The following is an 18,308-nucleotide window of genomic DNA, read 5'->3' as shown; positions in this document are numbered from 1 at the left end:
CGTCCCAGACAGCATCTGGTTCAGCATTCCAGTCAGTGCCCAGTTTAACATCCCAGCCAGCATTCTGGTCCAGCGTCCCAGCCAGCATCCGGTTCAACATTCCAGTCAGTGCCCAGTTTAGTATCCCAGCCAACATCCTTGTCCAGTGTCCCAGCCAGCATCCTGGTCCAGCATCCCAGTCAGCATTCTGGTCCAGCATCCCAGCCAGCATTCTGCTCCAGCGTCCCAGCCAGCATCTGGTTTAGCATACCAGTCAGTGCCCAGTTTAGCATCCCAGCCAACATCCTTGTCCAGTGTCCCAGCCAGCATCCTGGTCCAGCATCCCAGCCAGCATCTGGTTCAGCATTCCAGTCAGTGCCCAGTTTAGTATCCCAGTCAGCATCCTGGTCCAGCATCCCAGGCAGCGCCCAGTTCAGCATCCCAGCCAAGCATCCTGATCTAGTGTCCCAGCCAGCACCTGATCCAGAATCCCAGCCAAACATCCTTGTACAGTACCCCAGCCAGCATTCTTGTCCAGTGTCCCAGCCAAAATTCTGGTCCAGCATCCCAGCCAGCACCCAATTCAGCACGCCAGCCAAGCATCCTGGTCCAGCATCCCAGCTAAGCATCCTGTCCAGTATCCCGGCCAGCATCCTGGTCCAACATCCCAGCCAGTACCCAGTTCAGCATCCCAGCCAGTGCCCAGTTCAGCATCCCAACTAGCATCCTGGTCCAGCATCCTGGTCCAGCATCCCAGCCAGCATCTCGGCCAGTGCACACACCCACTGGGCAGTACCCAGCACAAGACCTGTCCTGAGAAAGATGCCAATGGACATGGAACTTTTTCCTCATAGTAGGACACCATCTGTTCACACCACCTTGCCCTCTGTGAGATGTATGTTGGGAAAGTTGGGTGCATAATAAACATTTCTTAACATGTTTCAAAGTTTTTAAAATTTGTTGTTTTGAGAAAACTGTAGATTCACATATAATTGCAAGAAATAATAAAGGTGGCCTTGTACCCTTCACCTGGCTTCCCCTGGTGGAAAAACTGTTGCAAAACTCTAGGACAATATGACACCAAGGAAACTGCCATTGACCCTGGTGCATGCACACATCGTGTGCTGTGTTCAGTCCATGCAATGTCATCACACATTCGGGTTCATGTGTCCAACACCACAGTCAGGTACTGAGCATCTCCATCACCATGAGGTCCCCCCCTGCTTCCCTTTTGTAGCCACACCCATCCTACCCCCTACCCCCGGCATCCACTAACCCATTCTCCATCCATCACTTTGTCAGTGCAGGAATGCTACACACATAGAATCATACAGTGTGTGACCTCTGGGGACTGGCTTTTGCACTGAGCCTGATTCCCTGGAGACCATCCAGGTTGTACATTCCTTTCCTTTTTATGCTGCATAGGATTCCACTCTACAGATGGACCATGGTCTGTTAGGCACTCACCCATTGAAGGACACCTGGGCTGCATCCACTTTCTGGCTATTATGAGTAAAAACTGCTGTAAACATTCATGTAAAGGTTTTGTGTGAACAAAAGTTTTATTTCTCTGGGATGCCTGCCCAGGAGAGCCATGGCTAGGTCATATGGTGGTTACATGTTTAGTTTTGTGAGAAACTGCCAAACTGTTTTCCAGAGTGCTGCACCATTGTGCACTCACACAAGCAGCGTACAAGAGATCCAATTTCTCCACATCCCTGCCAATATTTGGGATTGTCACTGTGTTTTTATTCTAGATGTTTTTATAGGCATGTGGTTGTGTCTCATTGTGGTTTCAATTTGCATTTCCCTAATGGCTAATGATGTTGACCATTAAAGATTTGTATTTGTATCTTATCTCCTCTTTGGTGAAAGATCTGTTCATCTTTTGCCCATTTTCTAATTGGAGTGGCTTTTTTACTGTTGAGTTTTGAAAGCTCTTAATATATTGTAGGTATGACTGTTTTATCAGATGCCTGGTTTGCAGATGTAATGTCCCGGGGTCTACAGTGTGCCTCCGCGGACACCACACCATCTTCATTTCTGTAGTTATATAGCAAGCGTGAACATTGAGAAGACTGGTTCTTCCACTTCATTCTTCTTTTTCAAGATTTTTGAGGTAGTTCAGGATGTGTGCCTTTCCGTATAAATTTTAGAATAAGCTTGTCTGTGCTGGGGGGGGAGGGGAACTTGCTGAGATTTTATAGAGATTGCATTAAACCTATAGATCAATTTGCAGAGACCTGGAATCTTTGCTATGTTGAGTCTTCCAACTCATGAACATGGACGTTTCTTTATTGAGGTTTTCTTTGAATTCTTTTATCATTGGTTTGTAATTTCAGCACACAGATCCAGTACGTGTTCTGTTAAGTTTATCAATGAGCATTTCCTTTCTTGGAGGAAATTGTATTTCTTTTTTTTTTTAAGATTTTATTTATTTATTTGACAGAGAGCAGAAGAGAGAGCAAGAGCAGTGGAAAGAGGCAGAGGGAGAGGGAGAAGCAGACTCCCCACTGAGCAGGGAGCCTGACGCAGGACTCAAACCCAGGACCCCGGGATCATGATCTGAGCTGAAGGCAGACGCTTAACCACTGAGCCACCCAGGCACCCCTAAAACTGTATTTCAGTTTCCACATGTTCGTTGTAAGTATACAGACATGAGATCGATTTTGTGTGTTGATCTTGTATCCTGCAAACTCACAGAACTCATTCAGTTCTAGGTTTTATGAGTTGTTGTTTTGTTTTGTTTTAAGATTCATTGGGATGTCCTATGTAGATAATCATGTCATCTGCCAATATTCTTTTTCTTGTCTTACTACACTGACTAGAACTTCCAATTCTATGTTGAATAAGAGACCAGATATACTTGCCATGTACTCCTTCTTAGGGGGAAAACTTATTTTTCACCATTAAGTATGTTACCTACAGGGTTTGGTTTGTGTTTTTTTTTAATGGTCTATATCAGTAAAAGAAGTTCTCCTAAATACCTAGTTTTCTGAGACTTTTTGTCACGAATGAATATTGGAATTTTTCAAATGTTTGTTCTTCATCAATCAATACAATCATATAATTCTTCTCCTTTGGCCTGTGTATGTGGTGGATTACAGCAGTTGGTTTTCAAATGTGGACCCAGACTTGCACATCTGATGTGAATCCCACTTGGTATGGTATATAATACTTTTTACACATTGCTAAATTCAATTTGCTAATATTCTGATGAGATTTTTGCTTCTAAGTTCATAAGGAATATTAGTCTGTCACTTTCTCTCTCTCTCTCTCTCTCTCTCTGTACTGTCTTTGCCTGGGTTGGGCATCAGGAGGGTAATGCTAGCTTCCTAACATGAATTGGAGTCTATTTCCATCTCTTCTATTTCCTAGAAGAAATTGTATAAAGTTGGTGTTATTTTTTCCTTAAATGTTTCATAGAAGTCTTCAGTGAAACCACCAGGCTTGGAAATTTCTTTTTTTAGGAGCTTTTTATATACACAAATTTTTTAAATGGTTGTAGGACTATCCAGGTGGTTTCTTTCATCTTGGTTGAATTTCAGTAATCTACAGTTTGAAAGGAATTGGTCTGTTTCTTCTAACTTGTTGAATTTTTGAGCATAAAGTTGTTCATAGCATTACCTCATGATCCTTGTGATGTCCCAGGATCTGTAGTGATGCCTCCTATTTCATACTGATCTTGGTGGCTTGTGTCTTCTCCCATTTTAATTTCTTCAGACTCGTTGGAGGTTTATAAACATGATTGAGTTTTTTGAAGAGCCAGCTTTTATTTAATTGATTTCTCTATTTTCTGTTTCTAATTTCATCCATTTCTGCTCTTAATTTTATTTCCTTCCTTCCTCTTGCTTTGGTTTTATTTTGCTCTTCCTTTTCTAGTTTCTTGAAGCAAGAACTGAGAATATTGCCTCTTTTCTAATGTAAGTACCCAGTACTATAAATCCACCCTGCCTGTGTCCTTCCCATGCGCAGTCCCACAGTCAGCCAGTTGGAGGAGGGGAGGACACACAAACATCCAGCGGGGCAGTGCCGAATGAAAACCAATTTAAAGGGAATGAATGAACTATTTGAAAATGAGAAAGAAAGTCGCAGCCCTAGTTCTGCCATAAACAATGTTCATAGGGTGTCAGAAACTTCAATAAAATGAGAATGAAATACAGAACTTTCTGTTGATTTCAGGATGAGAAAGCCTTCCTTAAGAAGGAAATGTAGGTGGTGGCAGGGCAAAATGCTGCACATTTTTTGTAGGGCATCTGGCAAAGTACCTCAGAAGTTTCAGCCTCGTCAAAGCACTGGCCCAGTTTCTAGACATTTATGCTAGAAAAATAATAGAGATGCACAAACATTCTGGGCAGGGATCGTGACCAAAGCATCATTTGTAATAGTACAAAATTACAAGCATTATAAATGTCCTCCAGAGGAAATCTGTTTTCAAACAATGTTTCCAGGAAAATTTAACTGTTTGAAGATACAATAAAACTTCTGGTTGAAATGGCTGTGGAGCTCACACACCGATTTCTTCCTCTTCCCCAGGCCTCACGAAAATGGTCATAAATGAATGAGAAGATATAAGGCCCACAGGACAGAGTGATCAGGACAAGCTGGCAGAAATTATAGCAGACTTTTGGAAGAGAGAAAACAGATGGGTGAGCTGGCGGTTCCAGAGAGTAGTGCAGGGCAGGGCTCAGCAGACCCCCCCAGCTGAGGAGACAGCTGGAGTCCACAGAGGTGGCTGTGAGCCCCCAAAATTCATAGGCTGCAGGACCTCAGACTGATCGTGTTTGGAGACACAGCCGGGAAAGAGGTGATTTGGGTAAACTGAAGCCGCTGGAGGGCCCTGATCCAAGGGAGGAAGGAGGAGGGGGCACGGCTCAGGCCATGCACTCTACTGCATCTATCTGCAAGCCTCGAGGCCTCAACTGCCCACCTGCAAGGCGTGAAGCCCAGGCATCTGAGCTGACATTCCGTGGTTCTCTATTCCATGGCATGCCCAGGAGGGTAAGACCCTGCCAAGATGTGGCACTGGCTTCTGTGTTCCCTGCCATGCCCCAGCAGCATCGACAGTGGGTAGAGACAGTCTTCTGACAGAAATGTCCTTGAGCCCAGTGTGCTGCCGAGCATCTCCCTGCTGGCATGCCAGGCCCCTACCAAACACCTCAGCCAGACTCGTGAGGCCCACAGCCTGAGCACAGGTGCTCTCCCTGCTGTGGCCTTCTTGTCTGACCAAAGCCAGCTGAGGGTGCCTGTGCTTGGATCAGGAACCTGGGGCCTCAGACCTCAGGGAGAGACGTCCCAGGGCAGGGCCCACTTCCCAGAAGAAGAGCTGGACCCCTCACCTGGCAGAGGCTCGACAACCCCACACATGGCAGCTCCCTGTGCCCCCATCACAAACCACACATGGGTCCCAGCAAGCTGACATGTGCTCTTGTGCCCGGCACCCACAAAGCTGGGGGTTTCTCTCGGGCATGCATGGGAGAACACAGTAGACAAAGGGCCCCCCTGCAGGACTGGGGAGCAGCCTTGGCAGCCCGTTGAGGGGGGGTCCTACCAGGACTGAATCTCAAGGGGTCACTGCACACAAAGCGCTGGCCGTCTCCTTCGTGGTGGGACAGCGGACCTTCAGCAGATGCTGCTGGCATGCCAGGCCCCTACCAAACACCGTAGAGCTAGAGCTGCCTGCTGCATGTGGCTACTTAAATGTAAGGTAAAATTCTTTAAAACCGGCTAAAGCTAAACGCTGAGGTCCTCAGCAGCACTGGCCGTATGCTGGGTGCCTGGAAGCGACTGTGGCCGGCGGCTTCCGTAGTGAGCAGCCCAGGTTCAGAGCATGCAGCCGGGGGTCCTGCTGGTCAGTGCTCCTTTGCGTGCATTTGCTCACTCGATTAACAAGTATTTATCATACGCCAAGGGCTGAGGCCTGTGGCGGGAACTGGTGATCCAGCAGGGAACAGGAGAGCCAAATACCGCCCTCTTCTGTTCTACTGTGGGGAGACAGATAGTAAGTCAGATGGATAGAGAGACAGGAGTTAGGTAGATTGATTGACAGATGATAGATGATACATGATACATGATAGATAATAAATAGATCGATAGATCAGTGGTAGGTAGAGAGGCCCATAGATGATTAGACAGATAGTATAGAGTGATGGATGAACAGATAGATCGATAGATAGATGGATAACAGGCAGCTACATAGACGACAGGGAGAACCCACGTGGTGACACTCGGCACAGGGAGCTTAGACCCGGGAAGAGCTGTCGGGGGTCAGAGCGAGCTTCCCTGGGACAGTAACCCCTGCCCCAGCCCAGAAGGCAGTGAGGGACGAGCTGTGAGCAGCCTTGGGGTGTGGCGCGTGGGGTGCTGGAGGTCAGCAGGGCGGTGAGCGAGGCCCGGGCGAAGGGCACGTCAGACACCAGGGAAGCAGAGGACACGCACGCATCGGGGGGCCCACAGGGGGTCACTCAGGCTCCGCACTAAGGTCAGACTGCAGAGCGAGCATGGGAGCAGGAAGCCAGGGGGGCTCCCGCCCGCCCTGCAGGTATTTCAGGCAGGCCTTCCGACACTCGTGGGCATGCGAGGCTGGGAGCCAGGTGGCCTAAGGCTGGGCTGCCCTTGCTTGGCTCAGACGGGAGCACCAGCAACACGACACGTGAGGTGTCGCATTGGTCATCAGTATCAAGGTTGGAGTGGAGGATAGACAGCCATCGGCACGGCAAATCGAAACAAGCTGCAGCCCCCATCTCACAAAGTCAGCCCTGGATTCCAGAGACCAAGGACACCTGCAACAAGTCAGACAATGCTCCACACCACAGCCACAGAACCCAGCCAGCACCCAAGATGCCTGGACACAGCAGCCCCAAGGTGCAGGGAGAGGCCACGTGAGCCTGTGGCTTGCATGTCCATCTGTAGAAGCACCTGCTCTGAGAAGCCTTGTCCCCAGACTCTTAGAACCAGGGACCTTGTGGTCAGAAGCCGCCCCAGTGAGAGCGCACAACCCACTCTTGCCTGGAAGATCCAAGCCCCGTGCATTACTCTGACATAGATGAGCAGCATCGGTTTCCAAGGCCAGCGTGGTGAGCAGTGTTCCAGGGTGTCCCCAAGATGCCCAACCCCAGGTGTGCACACCTTGCAGAGGCCTCAACCCTTGACTGGAGGTGAGCCTGTGCATGTAATGGGGTCAGGTTACTGACCAGGTGACTTTGAAAAGGCTGAGTGTCCAACTAGGTCTCGCTTCATCAGGTGATCCTGTAGCTGGGACCAGTCCTCCTAGAGGTCACAGAGAGTGGAGGTGTGTGAGTGGCCAGGAGGGCCAGGACATGAAGATGGTTCTTAGCTGCTGAGAGCACTGAGACAACAGGGACCTCAGCTGTAGAACCACAAGGACACCGGTTCTGCCAGTGATGCAGGGGGATTCGGGGCAACTCCTTCCACAATCCAGCCCCCAGATGAGGACACAGCCTGCCTGTCCCCCTTGGTTTTGCCTGGTGAGACCCAGGGCAGGGGACCCAGCCACACTGTGCCCAGACTCCACCTAGAGACTGGTGTGATGCGTGAGTTTTGTTGTGCTGACTTGTTCCATGTCAACAGAGCACTGACACACCTGGGCTGAGCTCTGGTCAGGGGTCTCCACACTTGACTTTCCATGTTGATTTTCACTTAGGTTTCCAGCAAGCAGAGGCGATGGGAGTGGCATTTCTCCCCACACTGCACTGACCACTCCCTCCCTCCAGCCACCACTCTGCCCCACCTCCACAAAGACTTCCAGGGCCCCAGTTACTGACGGTGCATGACCCAGAGCTGACCCGTATCTTGCAGATGCTCTCAGGATCACCCCGCACAGCACCAGGCCCCCCTGCTCCCTTGGGTGCTCTGCAGCAGTGAGCCAGTGACCTTGAGGCGGTTTTGCTATGAGGGTGCCCTTGGCAGTCTTCTCCACTGGGCTTCACCATCAGGTAGGAGGAACACCTGCAGTGCCTCACCTCTGCTCTTTCCATTGTCTAAATCTGCCCCTTGAGCACAGACACTGGTGTGGCTCCTGACCCCTGCGTTCCGTGTACCTAGATGAACTAATCTCAGGGCCATCTGAGGCTCTGGGTGGGGAGGACACAAACAGGTGTGGGCCACCTGGGGCCCTCGGCAGGTGGAGACAGATGCTCCTGATCTTGTGTTTCCCTGAGTGTCAGTTCCTCCCACACCAGAGTGTGGAGAGACAGCGGGCACTGCGACTGCCTTGGGCCTGTTGCTCTGGAGCTCAACCTGGGCCATCCTCTTAGACTCACGGATTGACCCAGACCAGGGCTGGCTCTGGCCTTCCCAGCTCACACTACCTGACGGGGGGCTGGAGCCCTCAGACCTGAAATGCCAGCCATCTCTGAACAGAAGCCCCTGGACACCATTGCCATCTGATGCAGAAGGAGCATGACACACTGCTTAAGGAGGTGATATGGAACATGAACAAGAGAGCAGTGCCCAGGGGTTATGAGCCCCCGCCTCATCCTTTTGGCACAGGCAGAGGCCATGTGGGGAGCAGGGGGGTGTGGTGAGGAGCCACACCTCCCCCCTGGCAGCAGTGAGCAGTGCCTCCCCGTTCCCACTGGCTGGTGTCACAACGGGCCAACAGACTTGAACGTAACACACTACACTCATGCTGCCAAGAACCAGGAAATCCTCAACCTGAATGGCAATCAGCAGATGCCAAAATGACACAGACATTGAACTTATCTGACAAGGAATTTAACAAAGCCATCAGAAAAGTGCTTCACGAGCAATTACAAATGTACCAGAAATAAATGGGGGGAAATTTGTCAGCCAAGAAATAGGAGATATAAACAAGAACCAAACAGAAATTTTAGAACTGAAAAAAAAAATGCAACTAAATAAAAATCTCAAAGCATGGGCTTGACAGCTGAACAGAGAGGACAGAGAAAAGAATCAGGGAATGTGAAGACAGAACAATGGAAAGCATCCAATCTGAGCAGCAGAAAGAAAACAGACAGAAAAGAAAAGAGCAGAGCCCCCAAGGGACCCGTGGACAACAAAGGTCTCCTGTGTCACTGGGATCCTGCAAAGACAGGAGAAAGAGGGCCAGGCTGAGAAAGCTGGCAAAAGACATAAACCTACAGATTTGAGAAGCTGAGCAAATCCTGACCAGATCAATGGGAAGAATGCCAACCAGGACCCATCGAAGTCAAACTTGGAAAGCTACAGGCAAAGAAAAAATCTTGAAAGCATCAAGAGGAAAGAGACACCTTACCAACCAGGGAAAACCATTCAAATTGTGGTGTATTTCTCATTAGAAACCACAGAAGCCAAAGGACGTGGCACATTTTTCAAGCACTGAGAGAAAAGAATTGTCAACCTAGAATTCTATAGTCAGCCAAAAAAATCCTTCTGTAATGAAGAGGAAATGAAGACATTGCTGAGGAAGGAAAATGAAAAGAATGGGTCCCCAGTTGACCCACTCAGAAAAGATGGTTAAAAGAAGGTCATGGAACACAAAGGAAATGATGGACGGAATCAAGGAATATTATGAAAGAAGAAAGAGTAAAAATTTGGTAAATACAATAAGATTTCCTCCCCCTCTTGAGTTTTCTAAAATGTGTTTGATGGTTTGAGCAAAAGTTAGAAGATTGTGTGGTATGGTTCTCAAAGTTTGAAGAGGAAATGTTTAAGACGATTATATCATAAATGAGGATGGCAAAAGGATGTTCTTGAACCAGTACAATGTCTGGGAAAGGAATGTAAATTTTCTACACTGTACTCAAACTGGCAAGATGTCTACTCCAGTAGACTGTGATGTTATATACACAAAATGAGATACCTAGACCAACCAGTAAAAAAGCTTTACAAAGTCATGCACTAAAGAGCACAGTAGATAAACTAAAATGGAATTTTAAAAAGTGTTCAAGTAACCCACAGGAATGTATGAAAAAGAAAACAGAAACAGAGGGAACAAACAGAAAAGAAAATACAGTGGCAGACAGAAGCCACACATATCAACAATTACATTAAAAGTAAATGGCCTACTTTATTTGTAATAGCTAAAACAACACAAACAACCAAAATATCCCTAAGTAGGTGAATGGTTAATCCAACTCTAGTATACCCATTCAATGTAGTACTTACCAATATAAAAAAATAACTATTGATTCACACGACAGCTTAAATCAATCTCAAGAACATTATGCTGAGTGCAAAAGCCAATCTGAACTAGCCATATGCTGTATGATTCCATGCGCACAACTTTTGTGAAATGACGAAATTATAGAGATGAAAAACAGATTTGTGGTGCCAAGGTAGGGATTTGAGGGGAGGGGCGGGTGGGTCTATAAATGAGTAACCGAAGGGGAGCTGCGTGGTGATGGAAGAGTTCCATATCTTGGCTGTGGTGGTGGTGATGAAACGCAGGTGAAATGAGAAAAGCTAACAGACATCATACCAATGCCAATTCCCTGATTTTGACACTGTACTGTAATTATATAAAATGTAGCCATGGAGGGAAAGTAAATGAAGGGCACATGGAAACTTTATGTACTATTTTTTATGGATCTATGGTTATTTTATTTATTTATTTACTTTTAAAGAGGTGTTTATATATTTGAGAGAGAGAGAGAGAGAGAATGTGTGTGTGTGTGTGCGTGTGTGTATGACTGGGGGAGGGGCAGAGGGAGAGGGAGAGCAGAAGCCAACTGCCCGCCGAGTGCGGAGCCTGATGCTGGGCTAGATCCCAAGACCCTGAGATCAGGACCTGAGCTGAAACCAAGTGTTGAACATTTAACTGAGTGAGCCACCCAGGCACCCCAGATCTATGGTTATTTTTAAATAAAAAGTGTTTTTTAGTGTGTAAGAGATTTGAAAAGATACATCACCAAACAGGATACCCAGAAGGCAAATTGGTCCATGAAAAGATTCTCACCAGCATTAGCCATTGGGAAATGTACATGAAGACCACAACAAGCAATGACTACACACCTATTGAAAGAGTGAAGATAAAAACAAAAAACCCTGACAATAAAATGCAAAGTGTTACCAAGAATGTGGAGCAACTGGAACCTGTATGTGCTGGTGGGAATGCAAAATGGTGCGGCCACTCTGGAAAACAGTTTGGCAATCTCTTATAAAGTTAAATACACACTCACCATGTGATCCATCAATCCCACTCCTAGGTATTTATTCCTGGGAAAAATAGAACTTTTGTTACCACAAAAAAGTACACTAAAGTTTATAGCAGCTGTATTCATGATTGCCAAACACTGGTAAAAACCCAAATGTCCTTCAACAGGAGAATGGGCAAATGGGTAAATAAACACGGTGCCTCCATATGGTGGAATACTCTCCAGCAACAAAAAGGAATGAAGTATTGATAAATACAATAATGTGAATGAAGATCAAAGGCCTTATGCTGCGGGAAAGAAGACAGCCTCAATCGGTCACATACGGTATCATGACATTCTTAAAAGGACATTACTGAGAATGGAGAACACACCAGTGGTAGAGCCACAAAGGGAGTTTTTTGAGGTGATGGAGTAGTTTTGTAAGTGGTGGTTCTACACACGTGGTAAAATTTCATGAACCCACACACACACACACAAAGGACTTGCATCCAGGATGTATAAAGAATTCTTACAAATAAAAAATAGGCTAAAATCTCAATAAAACAATATGTAAAACATTCAAACAGATTCTTCAAAGTAAGAAAATACACAAATGTCATTAGAAAAAATGCAAATGGGGGTGCCTGGGTGGCTCAGTCGTTAAGCATCTGCCTTCGGCTCAGGTCATGGTCCCAGGGTCCTGGGATCAAGCCCCGCATCGGGCTCCCTGCTCCACGGGAAGCCTGCTTCTCCCTCTCCCACTCCCCCTGCTTGTGTTCCCTCTCTCGCTGTGTCTCTCTCTGTCAAATAAATAAATAAAATCTTAAAAAAAAAGAAAAAATGCAAATGAAAACCACAATGAGCTACCACTTCACATCCACTAGCAGAACTAAAATCAATGCTGACATCAAGACTACTGCTTCCATCCGAGGCAGAGTAATAGGGAATGGATTTACCTTCTTATACCAAACAACAACAAAGAAATAAAAGTAATGGGGAAAATATATGAAACCACAGAGAGTGAGTGTCAAACAATGCAGGACAGTGATCCCTAAAAGAGATAAGCCCTACCATTGCCAGGCCAACTGGGGAGAGTGCCCGCTGCAACAGGGAGGAGGACCCAGTGGGAGCTGCAGCCTTCCTGGAGCTAAGGAGACAGAACTGGGAGCCTAGGAATCCAGGTTGGCTGGAGCTCACAAGACTGAGCACCGGAGAGGACAGAACTGCATGGACAGCACTCCCGAGATCTGCAGAGTGCTCCCTCAAGTCATCCCTGAGTGCTGATCAGCCCATGTTCTACTAATCATTCAGGAAAAATAGTAACAATTCTCCACAAACTCTTCTAGAACATTAAAGAGGTTGTAATATTCCTAAGTAGTCCATGTGGCCAGAATTATCCTGATGCCAAAATCAGACAGATATTATAAGAAAAGAAAATACCAGAACAATATCTCTCATGAACACAGATGCAGAAATTCTTAACTACGTTTTAGCATATCCAATTGAACAATATATAAAGAGGACAGTGGGGTGCCTGGGTGGCTCAGTTGGTTAAACGTCTGCCTTCAGCTCAGGTCATGATCCTGGAGTCCCAGGATCGAGTTCCGCATCGGGCTCCCTGCTCAGGGGGAGTCTGCTTCTCCCTCTGACCCTCCCCCGCTCATGCTCTCTCTCTCTCCCTCAAATAAATAAATGAAATTTTTAATAAAAAAAAAAAGAGGACAGTGCATCATGACCAAATGAGATTTATCCCAAGAATGCAAGGTTGGTTTGATATTTGAATATCAGTTAATACAATTAGATATATTAACAGACTAAAAAAATAAAACTATCAATTGTCTCAATACATGAAGAAAATCAGTGAGCAAATTCTGAAATTTGGATAAAAACTCAGCTCATTAGGAATACAAGAGAACTTCCTCAACCTGATAAAGGGCATCTATAAAAAACCTGCCACTGACATCACACTAAATGAAACAGTGCATGCTTGTCCAAATCGAGAAGAGAACCAGGTTATTGACCCTCACCATTTTTATTCAGCACTGTCCTGGCATTTCTAGCCAGTGTAATAAGGCAAGAAAAAGAAATGAAAGGTATCCAGAATTGAAGTGAAATGTAAACTGTCTTTACTCACAGTTGACACCATGTCTGTGTAGAAAATCATACAGAATCTATGAAAAAAAGACCACTAGAACTAACGAGTTTAGGAAGGATACACGTTCAATGTACTAAAATCAGTGGTATTTCTACATAGTAGCAACAAGTAATGGAACTGGAAATGAGAAGAAATAATACCATTTAAAGTAGCATCTGGCTTCTAGACTAAGAGGAAGGAGCTCGACTGTAGAGCAGGTGGAAGATTCAGAGACAGGGGATGGCTGCTGAGTTGGGACATGGGAACACATGCTTTCCTGAGTCTTCTGGACCAGCTGGAAACACTCTCCTCTTGGGCAGGAGAGAAGCTGATGGGGAAGCTGGGCAGGAGGTGTGGGGAGGTGACACCCCGCTTCCTCAGCCTGGAGAGGGGTGACCGAGGGATGCATACTTCCTCTGCCTTTGCTTATGGAGCCCAGAGGTGGCCCTGGGGGTGCACAGAAGGAGTGAGGGTCTTGGTGTGGAGGGAGTCGGAGATTGTGGGCAGGTCATGGGCAGCGCAGGAAGGATGCCACCACCCAGGCCATGTCCTAATTGGACGCTCTGAACCGCTACCCCAGGAACCTCAATCTTGGCTCCCCGGGGGCCTGAGCTGTGATTCATGCCCTCAGGGTAGTGACATCACCATCTCGAGTCATGTCAGGATCAAGCAGGTTGCCTTCTGCACCTAAATGCAGACAGGCCGGGGCTGTGGGCACCACTGTTACCAGGAGGAGAGTCATCCACATTTGGGGGTCAGGCATGCCGAGGGCTGAGGAGGGGCTGGGCCTGCTCCACCCACAGCTGAGCCCAGACACCTGCAGGTGGGGGACCTAGAAGTGACCCCGGGGCCTGGCCCGCAACACCTCACTCAGCATCTCCACGTGGTGGCGCCGTCAGCCCAGAAGTGCAGCTGCGACAGCCTGTGGGGCAGGAAGGCTGCCCTCATTTTGCAGGTGAGTGAGGCCCCAGTGGCTCCCCACGGGAAGCCAAGACTCCAGGACAGTTAACGTACAGTGCCCGCGGCGGCGATGACCGGCTGGCAACTCCATTGTGCTTATTTTTACCCCCACATTCTGCTTCTTTATGGTTCTAAGACTCTCCGTCCGTGGCTTCCTGCGTTGGGAATCAGACAATGCCGAGATCCAAGGCTCTTCCCAGCTGCTCTGGATCCCATGACTCTGTGGCTGGGTGACGCCAGCTCGCTCCTTCAAGGACAACGCACAGCATGGTTACTAGGGGAGCTAGAACCTGGTGCCCCCCTCTGTGACTCTGGGGTTCCACCCTTCTCCCCCAAATTCCCACATCACCAGGCCACTTCCGCCCATCCGACTGACTCAAGAATAGTGCAAGCTGCGAGTGGCATGGGGTCTGCCACACCTGCTAGGTGGCCATGTCCTAATTGGAGCCAGGGGCAGGAGGTTGGGGTGCCCAGGCAGTGAGACACATGAGCAAGGGCTGCACACCCCAGAATGCACCCAGAGGTCTGGGTTGTGGGGGACGTTCCCTCTCCAGACCTTTGATGGCAGCCTCCCACAGGACAGCCCAAGGTGCAAGCTGCAGGGCTGGTGAGCCCCCAGCGGAGAGGCATGGAGGTCCCTGGAGGAGGGGTCCAGACGCTCCTGAGTCCCTGTCACCACCCTGCGCCTGGTTCCTCTGTGCAGAGGGCTCCAGTCTCGGCCAGAGGTGGGGGGAGCACCCACTGTGGAGGATAACTGGAGGTGGGTAGTTTGGTTCTCCGAAGGACTGCCCCAAACTTGGGCAAGCTCCCTATCCCAGAGAACCCCAGCACACAGAGACGAACCACACGCACCACGCGTGCTCCCCGTGGGAACACCCCCCACGCATCCCCTCTCTGCCCCACCTTGAGGCCCCGAGCCCCCCACTCAGATCTGGAGACACTTTTGTGGCCCATGTAATTCACAGAGACCCCCGTCCTGCCTGGAGTCCCCCTGGGACGTGGGGAAAGTTGGCGGTGAGCCACTCTGAGCTTCCTTGCATGTGGCCCTGGGGCGCTGGGTGGAACCAGGGCTCCAGAGCGTGGGGCATCGTCACTACACTCAAAGGGCCTCAGAGACGGCGTCCGAGGGGATAGCCTAAGTTTACGTGGAGAATCTTCCGGAAACCAAGACGGGGTGAAAATTTGACGCAGATCTGGGCTGGAGAGGAGGTGCTTATAGCACAACACGAGAGGGAAACTGCGAGTCCATGGCGATGGCAGACCTCAACCTCCCCCAGCCCCCACCGCTATCCTTAGAGCCATGGTTCCCACACTGTGTGCCACGGCACCCTGGGGTGCCCCAGCAAATCCCCAGGGTGCCGGGGGATATTTCCCGTGCTCAGGACACACAGCAGTAGCGTCACCTGCGGGAGAGACACCGACGGTCCCCGCTGGGCTCCCAGCTGCTGCAGTGACCAGGGCTATGGAAGTCACGGGAGAATGAATTCCGAATCCTACTTTCTCCAGAGACTTCCTGATGATTGCCCATTGTTCGGACCGAGTCGCTTGCTAAGCCCAGCAGTGAGGCGTTTCTCTGGGCCTGGGTTCTGTGAAAGCTGATGAGGGACAGAAGGTCCAGCTCTGAGTGCAAGTGGCTGTCCTTGGGTGACCCCTGGGTGGATCCTGCCCCACCTGCGGCCCCTCTGAGCTCAAAGCCACAGGGCTCCAGGCCTCCAGCCCTCTGGCTGCCCAGACCCTCCCCTGCCAGGAAGCAAGCGAGTAGACAGGGAGGGTCTGAAGTCCTGGCTCTCCCTCCCCAGGACAGTAAAGACTGACCCCTGATACCTGACACAGACAGGGAGCTCACTACCTCACAAAGCAAACTGCCCTCCCATCTGGCCTCCAGGAGCTCCTGGGCCTGTGCCTTCTTCCCCCGGGGGCCTATTCTGGGGCCTTTGGGAGCCCACTGTGGGACCCTTCCCCCCAGGTCATCCATAAAGGGGGAGTACTTTGGCAGATCTGTGGCGCAGTCCACCAAGGAAGCGCCCCCTGTGCGACAGCAGGGGGCGCAGCCAGGAGCCAGGGAGCCAGGCCCAGACCCGTGGCAGGCGCTGAGCAGCGGCACTGAGCAGAGACTTGCCAGGCTGCCCTCTACCCTCATGCCAGGTTGCAGAATTTCCGGCTGAAGATCAGGGAGCTGGAAAGAACACCACCCCACCCCCATGCTTCTGGGGTCTCAGCAAACAGACTCTGGAGCTTCGATGATGCCCCAGAAATAGGGCAGGTCCCCACTGCCCCTCTATGTGAGCCTCCCAGGATCCCTGGAGGGCTGGTGGTCCCCGCCATCCGGACCCAGGATGCTCCACCAGGCCAGCCTTCCCTCCAAGGTCCTGCTCCCCTCATCTCTGCATTCAAAGAGAGAGGCCAAGACTCACCAAGACTGCGGTGGGGGGGGGGGGGAAGGGCCACCACCAAAGACATGCCGAGATGCACATCCTCAGGGAGCTCTCCCACTCTCTCCCCTGCACCGCAGGGGGCTGCCCAGCTCACTCTGCCCTCCCCATCACCTGCGCAGCAGAGGCAGGGGTGCAGGGAGCCCAGAGGGGCCTGGCAGGTGAGGAGACTGTGCCCACCAGCTCCATTCTGCATAGAGCCTGCCCTGGCTGGGTTGCTAACCCCTTTGTGTGCACAGAGCCAGCAGCCTCTGGGGGCTCCCCATAAAGGCTCTAATCCCCTGGCCCCATAGTTGGGGTGGTGAGGGCGGGAGCCTGCTGCCTCCACTTGGGCCCCCACCCACTCACACAGCCCAGGTCCCCGGTAATGCGATAATTGGGTGGGATTTTCGCTGAGAGAGAGGGGAAGTCCAGAGGAGGGTGAGCCAGCTCCCCTCCCACCCACCCCACTTCATTCCAGAATCTTCCCTCCTTCCAGCTGCAGGTGGGGGGCTTGCAGTGACTGGGGGAGGGGGGCGGGTAGAGGGTCCGGGCATGCATAGACTTAACTGGATCCCAAAGGCGGTGTGGAGGAACGTTTCCTTGAAAGAGAAGGGCTCTCGTTCCCTACCCAGGAAGAGACTCCTGACGGGTGATCCAGGTGACCCTCCCCTGAGGCTAGCCTACTTCGCAGATGGGGAAACCATGGTGGGTGGGGGCAGCATGGCATGGGTGCGGCCTGCCTCTGGTCCTCAGCACCAAACCTGGAGGCTCGCATAGCCACCCCTGCCCAGAGAAGGGGCCACATGCCTACCCCACGACCTCTCCATGGGGGCCCCACACTGCAGACCAGGTAGCGAGGCACGGCCTGAGGGGACTCGTGGGGGGAGCAGGTGGTCCACAAGAAAAGACACATCATGGAAGAGCCCGGAGTTGGGATTTCTAGCTGCAGTTCTGCTCCCCTCAACTCCAAAGCGGTGACAGGAATCCCTGCTGTGTTTACCACACAGCCGGTTGAGACTGACTGGTCTCCCAGCCCTCAAGGCGCGCAGACCCTCTCCCCTGTTATCATGTGCCCAGAGGAAGCTGGGGAGAGTTCAGGATTTGGTCTTCCCTTCCCCAGTACAACTGCCCTGGTGTCCCTCTTGCCTACCCCAGAAGGTGCAAGGGGGCTTCGAGGTGGACCGCAGGGTGGGTACTGACTAGTTGTTCCTTGAGACGCTGGATGAGTCACCGTCCTTCTCTGGTCTGCCCTTCTGCCATCAACTAAATCATAAGGCTTACCTAAATTGTTAGAAATCCCTTCTGGCTGAAGAGACTAGCAGCGCTGGGCAGACCCCGAGGGTGGAGGTCCCAGAGCGAGGGATGCCGGGCTGCACTGCCTTGGCTGGGAAGCACCAGGCACTGGGCGTCCTCTTTCCTGGTGGGGTGTGGGGGAGAACGCGGAGGCGCCCACACCTGCGCTCCCGACCGCCCGTGTCCCAATCCTGACCCTCAGCTGAGGGGCCGCAGCCTGGCCGCCCACCCAGCCACCGTCCCCACGGCAGGCCGCCTTCACCACCGCCGCCGTCCGCAGAGGAGCCGAGCGGGCAGCTCCGTTCCCAGCGGACCAGCGAGGAGCGGCTCGAGGGACTGGCCTCGGACGAACGGACGCCCCTGGCAAGGAGATGGAGAAAGGGAGAGCAGCCCCGCCACCTTGAGAGCAAGAGATGGAGCGCACGACAGAGC

At 50.6% G+C, this 18,308-nt stretch overlaps 1 long non-coding RNA gene across 1 annotated transcript; it reads right to left on the bottom strand.

Annotated features, from left to right (window-relative positions):
* Window positions 1-12,833: 12,833 nt before the first annotated feature.
* Window positions 12,834-18,221, bottom strand: LOC144380999 (uncharacterized). The gene is made up of 3 exons (XR_013445391.1): window positions 16,158-18,221; window positions 15,573-15,764; window positions 12,834-14,416 (listed from the first exon to the last, which is right to left on the bottom strand). It is a non-coding gene; the product is annotated as an uncharacterized LOC144380999 (long non-coding RNA).
* Window positions 18,222-18,308: the final 87 nt, after the last annotated feature.

This window comes from Halichoerus grypus, chromosome 2, assembly GCF_964656455.1.
Source record: "Halichoerus grypus chromosome 2, mHalGry1.hap1.1, whole genome shotgun sequence".
In the NCBI taxonomy this organism is placed as follows: domain Eukaryota; kingdom Metazoa; phylum Chordata; class Mammalia; order Carnivora; family Phocidae; genus Halichoerus; species Halichoerus grypus.
This window is presented reverse-complemented; position numbering and strand designations above follow the sequence as displayed.